We start from the raw sequence: 9568 nt of genomic DNA, 5'->3' as shown, positions 1-9568 counted from the left end.
GGGAAGAAACAGTTGGAAGAGAGATATGTGGGTGAGATATGTGGAGAGGCTGCTCTTGGGACTTTAGGATTTTGACAGAGATAATGGCAGCCATTGTCTTCACCTTTGGTGGATTATATGTTACACTTTGAAGTTAGGGTCTTTCCATGTGCCCCCAGCTTTCTGGGACCTCCTAACCCTTTTTTTTGTGGTTCCCTGCCAGAAAGTGCCTTAGACTTGTCACAAGCTTCCAGGCCTCAACTGCCCTGCTTCAGGTTGAGCCTGTTTAGCTGGACATTTGCCCACAAGGGGATGGTTAATTTTTGGACTTTGATCAGGATTCAGTTAATTGAAATCCTTCTCTCTCTCTCTCTCTCTCTCTCTCTCTCTCTCCTCTAATTCTATTAAAAATGTTTCACACTAAATGTTGGTATCCTTTGCCTATGTGTGTGTGGATGGCTGGAACCTCTCTTACAACATGTATACCTTAACAGTTTGGGGTCTCCGGGTGCCCCTCAATCATGCACTTACAAATTCATGAATTTTAAAGTTCTGGAAAGAATTTTTTTAAGTGTTCTAGTGTTTGAAGTAGTTTCCTAGCAACATAAAAGTCACCCAGGTGACTAGTTAGTTTCTAACAAACACAGGGAACCCATGACAACATTTTGTCTTTTTCCTTCTGAAGTCGGTTACTAAAATTAAAGTTGGTATCTAAATGCCTTTTTTTTTTTACTGTAAATTCAGTGGTTTAGATGTGAAGGAAATATTTATATTGTTACTCACATGAAGGAAATGTTTGTTATTATTATATTAAGGAAATCAGGTTCCTCAAGTGCTGGCTCAAAAATTACTCAAAAAAAAAAAAAACAATTAAAATTGTTTTTCTTTTTGTAACACTATTTTTACAACTTTCAGACTGATTCCTCACTTTCTTACAACACCCTCTCTGCTTCTTAATGTGGTGATATTAGGCCTGTTTAATAAAAGTTGAGGAGGCGGAATAAAGGCTTCTGAGTGGTCACATGCTCTTCCCCAGTTTCCACAGCCAACCTAGCCCCAGCCTCTGGACTCTAGATCCACATCCTTCCCAACCTCTAAAACCAAAGGGCCACCAACTGCTGAAGCACTCAGCTGTCAGACATATATAGATACAGGCCCATCCAATCACCATGCGCTGTTGTGACCATGGCAACAGCCATTAGCCCTGAGGGTCACTGCAGGGGGAGGTGCAGCAGTGACCCACATCTGCAAAGTCTGCATTCTGAAACCCTTTGTATGTATGCTTCCTAGGGACTCAGACAGTGAGTACCAGGGACAAGAGAACTTGTTCTTCCCAAGGAGCTGCCGGGGCTTTCAATGCTCTCCTTCCTTCTACATGTACCTCCTCCACTCCTCCACCACCACCCCCGCCACCACAACCTCTTTCTCCTCAGTCACCTCTCAGTGGAGGTTCAGGCCAGACCCTCCAAACTTCACATCCCACACGTGCTCGCTAGGTAAATCCAGGTTCCTGGAGCCATCAGTGCCCCATTTCTTCAGATGCAAAACAGTATTAGTACCACACCTACCTCACAGTTACTTCTCTAGGATGAGAATTTGTATAAACTCTAAGATAATAGCACACTTGCAGGTATTGATTTCCAGGTGGGAAGAGATTTGATTTGGGCAGGTTAGGTTTAAATGTCTCTGAGACTTCCATTTGGAAGCAACCAATTGGAGATGGGATTTCCCTAGAAGAGATTATAGGCTATACACATAGCCAGAAGGAAGACATTAGTGGAAGGATAGCAAATCTTATTGACTGTGCCTTCTGCATTGTATCTGTTCCCTTCAATGCTCTTCCATCTCAGTTAAGAGCATCACCACACACCTGTCTCTCTGGCTAGCACCTAGAAGTTGCCCTGGGGTGCTCCCTTTCTCTCACCTCCCCCATTTTCTCCATTCCCAGACTATACTCATTTTTCAACACCATGACCACCATGTGGGTCCCAATCACTGCCCTTGTTACTGATGGAGGACAAGAATAAAAAAAAAAAAACCTGAAAAGGAGGTGCGCCACAAGACCAGAAACCTGGCTCACACAAGGAGGTGGGGGTAGAAGAGATTAGCATAGCTATTGATACAGCTGTGGAAACCAAGATCCTTAGGCGAAGACAACACCGTTGCAGAAACTAGTATCCTTAAGCACAGACTAGTATCAGTGGGCGTGGACGCCTAGATTGCAAAGCGTAACATCCAAGCCGGTATCCAAGGGCACATCCAAAGGTAAAGATGGAGATTGAGCCCATTGTAGAATCTCTGTTCTCTTTCAAATTCTACATAGTTATCCAAAATTAGCAACCAACTGATGAGTGAGGCCCTTCCAAACAGAAGAAGACTATATCAGTGCAGTGTCTGCACAGGCTCGGGGCAGCACTACCTTTGCCCACCTGGGACTATGCAGGTGCCTCTTTTCCCCAACTCTCTCCCTCTGCAGGGCAGCAGCTTCTTGCCTGCCCGTGACCTGTCCAGGCCGACTGCCTGCAACCATGCAGGCCTATCTTAGCAAACCTGTTCCTTTGGGGGCAGCTCTTCCTGCCCACTTGTGTCTACGCAAGTGTCTTTTACCGTTTCATCCCTTCCCTAATAAACCTGCTCTTTAAATATAACTAATGTCTCTGTCTCGTGGAGAAACTCGCTGGGGAAACTTGCCATGTGTCGCTGAAACAGGAGCTCTGGTGAAACCTTTCCCAGGGTGAACCCAAGGACCCTGCACTCCAAACCCACAGACTCCAAAAAGACAACATTACCATTCACTTCCCAACTCCATTCTCAAACACTCTAGTCCATTTCCATGTAGCTTCATAAAACTAACTCAAACCATGCCTTTCCATGGTTTCAAATCCTGCCATGACTCCCCTCTAGATGTAGCATAATACCTGAATTCCTTACTTCAGCTGGCTTACAAGATCCTGCAATTCTATGCCCCTCCCCCATCTCTCTGCCCAACTTATGCAGTTCTACCCAGTGAGCAAGCTCCTGCCCTGCTAGGCTTTCAGGGGCACATCCGGGTCTTTGCCCTGGTTCTCTCTCTTACATCCTTCCCCATCCACATCTCCTAAAGCCAGCTCATTCTCATCCTCTGGGTTTTAGCTTATATAATGCCCTCCTCAGAATGGTTTTATCTCACTGCTCTGTGAAAAGTTCATCTGCTTCCTGCCTTGCATGAACTGAATCTCTGTGTGCCTCCTGAAGTCTGTATGTTGAAGCCCCAACCACAGGGTGACTGTATTTGAAGATAGGGCCTTTATAGGGGTAATTAAGGTTAAATGAGTAATTAAGTGATACAAGAGAAGGCCTAATCTGATAGAGATCGATGTCCTTAGAGATAGGTGAGCGAGTTCATGCTCTCTCTCCTGACAAAGAGGTCATGTGAACACACAGTGAGATGAGCCACCAACATGCCAAGAGAAGAGGTCTCAGAATGAATCCTACTTTGCAGGCACCTTGATCTTGGACTTTCAACCTCCAGAACTATAAGAAATAAACGCCTGTTGCTTAAGCCACCCAGTCTGCAGAATTGCATTATAGCAACAAAAGCCAACTGACACACTCCCTGGCCGCCATTCTCTGCCATTGTTTACTTCCTTCCAGCCAGCAGTCCCCACTTGAAATTAGTGTCGCTGCCCATTAACACAGTCTCTGTCTATTTCCTGCCACTGGAATACAGCTCTGTGGACACCATTCTCCAGGCCTAGGGCAGTCTAGCACATGATCAGAATCCACAGAGAGAACCAGTGAATCCATGAATCCATCAATCAAAGTCCAGGTAATCATACAGCTGATCCTTGAACAACATGGGTGGAACTATCTGTGTCTGCCTCCACAAGAGTTTCTTATAAACACATCATGTAAATTTACAGGATAAAATGTATAAATACAGGATTATAAACTTACTTTCTCTTCCTAATATTAATCCTAATTTCTTCATAATATTTCTTTTCTCTGGTTTATTTTATTGTAGAATTATAGTATATAATACATGTACCACAAAAAGCATCTCTTAAGCAACTCTATTTCATTGGTGAGGCTTCTGGTCAACAGAAAGCTATTGGGAGTGAAGTTGTGAAAAAGTCAAAACTTACATGCAAATGTTTGACCTTGGGGGTAAGGAAGTTGGCACCCCTCACCCTTGCATTGTCAACCTTACTTCTAGTCAAGGAGAGAGGAAACTAAATCATTCCCTCATAGACCAGAACCCATAGCAGTGGAATCACTAGTTCCAGGCAGGACTCCACAATGTCTACTATCTAAATCAAACATTCCTCTATTTCAGGACTTATGCCCTACTTTGTCCCAAAATGAACTTACATCTGCTATCAAAATACAAAACATTGAATAAACAATAAAGGGAAAATTATAAGAAAAACAACATGGTGTCACGTGCATACCCTGCACACTTGGAGAAATCAGACCACACAATGGTTGCAAGGACCCAGAAGCCACTGCAAACTTGGTAGCCCCAGCAACCCTACAATTCAGACTGACCCTGGGCACAAAGAAAGCATCATTTGGAAGAAACAGCTCTTACTAGCACTGGCCCATGGCAGAATCCCTACTGATGCTCCCATGGTGACTGAGTCCTGAACAGCATCCTTAAGGAAGACACAAAAGTCCTGGGCAGCTCTTCCTTCCAAGCTGCATCCAAGCCAGCTCACGTTGCCCCACAGGCCAGGCAGGACACTCTGTTCTAAGGACAGCAAAACAATAAGGTCAGGAATACGCTCTGTGCACCTATAATTTTCTATCTCTCTGTGTCTTGTACCCTTGTAACATAACTACCTTTTGTGAAACTCCTGGTCAGCGCACCATGATGTTAATGACACACTGTCACGATGCAGAAGATGAAGGCATGATCTCCTGGGGGCATTTCAGAGCTTGGGTTGGCTGCCAGAGCCACTGCAGAGGCAAGTAGGCCTTCTTGTGTAGCGCCCCCCACCCCATCCGCATGCTGCTCCTCTCTGCCCGAAATGAGTCCCCTTCTGCCCTCCCCACACTGCCCTCCCCTCCCCTGCTGCAAATCAGAGGAAAGTTCCCTCCCTCCCTCTCTCACCGAAGTGGTCCAGGTCTTTACAAAGCCAACGCTCACTGCTATTAAAAGCTTAGGAAGTGTGACCCTAACGTGAGTGGTTCATTTATAGGCAACAGATACGCAGCAGACACAACACCCATGGTTGTTTCCATGGATCAGCCTCACTGGCACTGGTGAAATCTGCACAGTCCAACCAGCTCCTCCCGTATAAAAGCTTGTCCTGCCTTGAGTAATTCTCTACCCAAGAGCACATTTAATAGTCTGTGATGACAATTATGTTTCTTCTTAAAAATTCTAACACCATTCTCTGCTGTAATAGCCTGGATTATAATAGCCTGGACTAAACCCAACAAGAACATGTGCTCTGCAAGCAGTTGGCTGTCTTCAACCTTGTTTTGTCCACAGTTGCTTTTCTGACCAGTATTTTTCATCTTCCTAGGGACTTCCTCTACCAACACTGCAGTCTTGAACTTCTGCCTGCTGTGGGCTTGGTGCTGCCGCTGCTGCCCCAGGCTCCAGGCAACACCAGGTACAGCAGATGCGAGTCTTATACCACGCTCAGCACACGTCACAGACACGTCCTGTATCCACCGTTCCTGTTCACACTTTAGAAGACCCCAAAGGAAGTGTGAACTGAGATGACCTGCCAAAGTCTTTTATGACCAGATAAAGGTGGAAACAAACAGAAACATTAAATATTACCTTCTGGCAATTTCTATTTTATTTCGTATATCCCTGATTTCAGAACCCACAAAATCTACTCCTTATCTGTATTTCCTATAGTTTTAACCCCAAACTGAAATAAAGCTCTTAATCTAGAATTTGGGAAATTCTGCCAGACAAAAGAAGTTTCTATTTCTCTGTCCCATCTGTCCTTTCTTGTCATGGACTGACTTACTATTCTCACTACTTGCCTTGTTCTGGCAAATCTTTTTCCCTAGTCCCTTGAGCTCTTGGTCTGCCTGTCATCTCTTCATTCCCTTCCCAAGAAGCAATAGCCAAACTGGATGGCAGAGCAAGACCAGAACAGGGTTCTAGAGCCTGGCTTCTGGGGTTCACATTCCTGATTCTGCTGCTTTCTCTCTGTGCAAGCTCGGGCCTGTTACTTAACGCCTCTGTGTCTCACTTTCCTCAGAAGCAAATCTGAGGCCAATAATAGTACCTGCATCATAGGTCTGTGTGAGGATGAAATGACTTAACATGTATTAAGCTCTTAGAGCCCCACAGCATGAAGTAAGAGCTATATAAGTATCTGTTGATACTGTCAAACTATGCCGCAGAATGTGAGGGTTCCAAGGGTGAGCCAGGTCAAGTCACTGGCCTCAAGGAGTCCATTGTTACATGAAAGAGGCTGATGAGGAAGGAACCAAGTATAAAACAGCTTAGAAATAAAAGTGGGGCCTCCCCTAGTGGCACAGGCAGTTGAGCGCAGTGCTATGAAGCTGCCAGCAGCCTCTGCAGCGCCGGTTCGATCCCGGCAGGCCGGCGAGGGTCCCACATGGCACTACAGACCTCTCCTGTCGCGCCCGCTGCTCCCCTCAACAGTGTATTTCGTCAGTCTGCCTGTTCTGTTCCCCGCTCCATCTCTGGTGAATCCTTTCACCCTCCCGCACATCTGGCCTGTACCCTGATTCTTGCATAAATAAATAAATAAATCTTTTTTAAAAAAAAAAAAGAAAGAAAGGTGAACGCAAAGGAAAATCCAGGGAGCAGCTCACTCTCCAGGAGAACCTGGTGCTCCGGGGGCAAAATGGCCTGGAGACAAAGAGAAGGCAAGTGAACTCTGGGTGAGGCCTTCTGGGAGAGCTGGGTTAGGGTCAGAGATAGGACTTAGAATTTTGGGTGTTGGTTATCCTTTGCTGTTTAATAATGGCAGCAGGGGCTTTGGTCATCTGAGGGCCTGGCTGGACAGGAAGACCTACTTCCATGGCTCACTTCTTGTTAACACTGGTTGTTGGCTGGAGGCCTGAGGTCTTCACAAGCCCACCTCTCTATGGGGTCTGCCAAAGTGTCCTCACAAGAATGTAGCTGGCTTCCTCCAGAGCAAATGGGCTCTTGGCCTGGCCTCTGCCTTTCTGCAGCTTCACCTCACCCCTCTTTGCACCCCCTCACTATGCAGCCCATTCCCACCCTCTTCTTTCCTCCCCATACCAAGCCCCTTCCTTCCCCAGGGTCACTGTGGGCACTGTTAGCTCTTCCTGAAACTCATATTCTCCTTCTTTTCTCCTTAAGATATCAAATATCATTCCCTCAAAGGGCCCTTTCTGACACTCAACCCCAGCCCCATCTAAAAGACTCAGTCTTCTTGTCGATTGCAAAGCTCCCTAGCTCCACCTTCTTCATAGTAATTAAACACGAGTTAAAATTGGATAACTTGCTCCTTCCCCAGAAGGGGGGCTCCTTGCAGCAAGCAGGCTTGTTCTCTGGGGTGCCCCAACTCCTGGCAGCCACCTGGCACAGAAGGTGCTAGATGATATGTGGTGAGTGGGGGCTGCAGAGGCTCCCAGCCCTTCTACCTGTCAGGAGCTATGCACATGGAAGCTTCCAGACTCACACAACCCTGAACCTGGGAAGAAGTTTGCTCCAAAGAGGGGCAGAGTACTATGGAAACCAGCATGAGAGAACATTAGCCTTCACACATACACACACACACACACACACACATACACACTATGGAAACCAGCATGAGAGAACATTAGCCTACACACACACACACACAAACACACACACACACACATACACACATAACACACACACCCCCAGAAAGCCTGCAAGGGCATAGACCCTGGCAGAGCACGTGAGAACTTGGTGAGCAGCAAACCCAAAGAGTCTGGATCTGATTGCTGCCCCTCCCGCCCATTCAACTCTCCTGCACAAACCGGCCACATGGGCCCCCACAGGAAGCAGAATGTGGTTAAGATGGCAGCTCCCCGTCTCTCACTGGTCTTCTCCAAGTTCTGAGGATTGGAGGCTTTGGGCTTGGGTGTCAGTAGGGAACAGAGTACACCCAATGGCACAGTGATAGCATGCACCTCCTCCCACCAGAGAGGACCCCTTTATCCCCCACCCACCGGGCAGCACAAGTGGTCACAGCCGAGACAGAAACCACGCAGACTAAGTCCCGAGAGACCCTGAATTCGAAGCACTCTGCCTCTGAGTTCAGGGTAGCACTTGCTTTTCCAGACAGGCTTTATCACCCCAGTGGCGAGCCCAGTCTCTAGTCCCGTAATTCCCAGAGGGGAGCTACGTGCCAGGTTCTTGACTACATGTAATACGTTCATCTTTTCCCTGTAAAACAACTCCGAGTACCTGAGTTATGCATCTTATCAGAAACCATGTGCTGGGATTTTCGAAAATATTACCCCCCAAATGCACATGGCTTTTGCCAAGAAGCCATCAGCTGTAAATCACCTCCTGCCCCAGGGGCCGTCACGTGGTTACTGTCACCAAGCAAATCGTTCACGTAACATTCAAAATGTCTCACACACTTTATCTTCGCATTTTACAAAATTTATTGATCTCTATGGCCACGAAAAGGCAAGAGGAGATATAATTTAAGTGCCTGTCTTTTATGACTGACCTCACTGACCATGTGAAACGGCTCAGATTTATCATCATGTCCAGTTGCCAGCATTTATGGCAACTTTTAAACATGTCGTTTTACCGTGGACTTCTCGTGGTTGGGGACTCTTTGGGAGTTTGCTGAGTAACTCTGATTCCAAGAACAGAACAAATAAATGGTTTAAGTACTTTTGCAGCTCATTGGAAAGAGAATTTGAAATTCACTTGAGGAGTGTTGACTGTGGGCCACAGAACCTAGGGGTGGAGAAAGAGCTCTCCAAATTCATGTCTCTTCCCACAGGGGAATAAAAGCAGAGAGAAGTTACCAGGCTCTTCCATGGGCACTTCTGCTCCATCAGAGAGAGGAGTTTAAGAAAACAGTGTTCAATTGCACCTCCCTTTGCCACGGAAAGTGTTATTATTGATAAATGGAAAAGGAAGTTTGTGTCTTTAAAATGTCCTTTTAAAGCTGTGTGCTCCTAAACCAGTATAAACAAAACCGTAGTACTGTGTCTGGGATTCAGTTTTTCATTACAAAAGCAAAAGATAGCTTTAAAAATACCAGCACTTACTGAAAAAGAATAAGCACGTACCAACCTCAAACCCCATACATTCTAACGTGAGCCGTGTGGAGTTTGGTCAAGAACGCAGAGCCTCCAGAGGGTCTCCCATCCTCTCCACTCCTTCAGGCTGTGTGTGCGGCAGCCCAGCCTCCGAGACTAGCTCCTGCTTCTCCCCACTCTCTCTCCCTCCCTTGGCCCAGGGCACCCAGCCACCCCATCGAACTTCCTTAAAACTTCCTTTGGGGATGTCAGCTCTGGTTCAAACGCTATGGGGACTACTCACTGCTCAGCCCAGAAGGCAAACTGGAAAACCTCCCTGTCCCCTCAAGGTAGAAATCCTTCTTGTCTATGCAGGTTTCCAATCTTCCATCCCATCATTTCCCACGAGATTTCT

At 46.5% G+C, this 9568-nt stretch overlaps 1 long non-coding RNA gene across 1 annotated transcript; it reads left to right on the top strand.

Annotated features, from left to right (window-relative positions):
- The first annotated feature begins 3693 nt into the window (after window positions 1-3693).
- On the top strand, window positions 3694-5753 carry LOC129146979 (uncharacterized). The gene is made up of 3 exons (XR_008554410.1): window positions 3694-3787; window positions 4295-4730; window positions 5490-5753. It is a non-coding gene; the product is annotated as an uncharacterized LOC129146979 (long non-coding RNA).
- The last annotated feature ends 3815 nt before the right edge of the window (window positions 5754-9568 follow it).

The sequence above is a fragment of the Talpa occidentalis genome, unplaced genomic scaffold (assembly GCF_014898055.3).
Source record: "Talpa occidentalis isolate TD23 unplaced genomic scaffold, MPIMG_talOcc4v2.1 talOcc4.5, whole genome shotgun sequence".
In the NCBI taxonomy this organism is placed as follows: Eukaryota; Metazoa; Chordata; class Mammalia; order Eulipotyphla; family Talpidae; genus Talpa; species Talpa occidentalis.
Note: the sequence above shows the minus strand (reverse complement) of the source record. Positions and strands in the feature narration are given on the sequence as shown.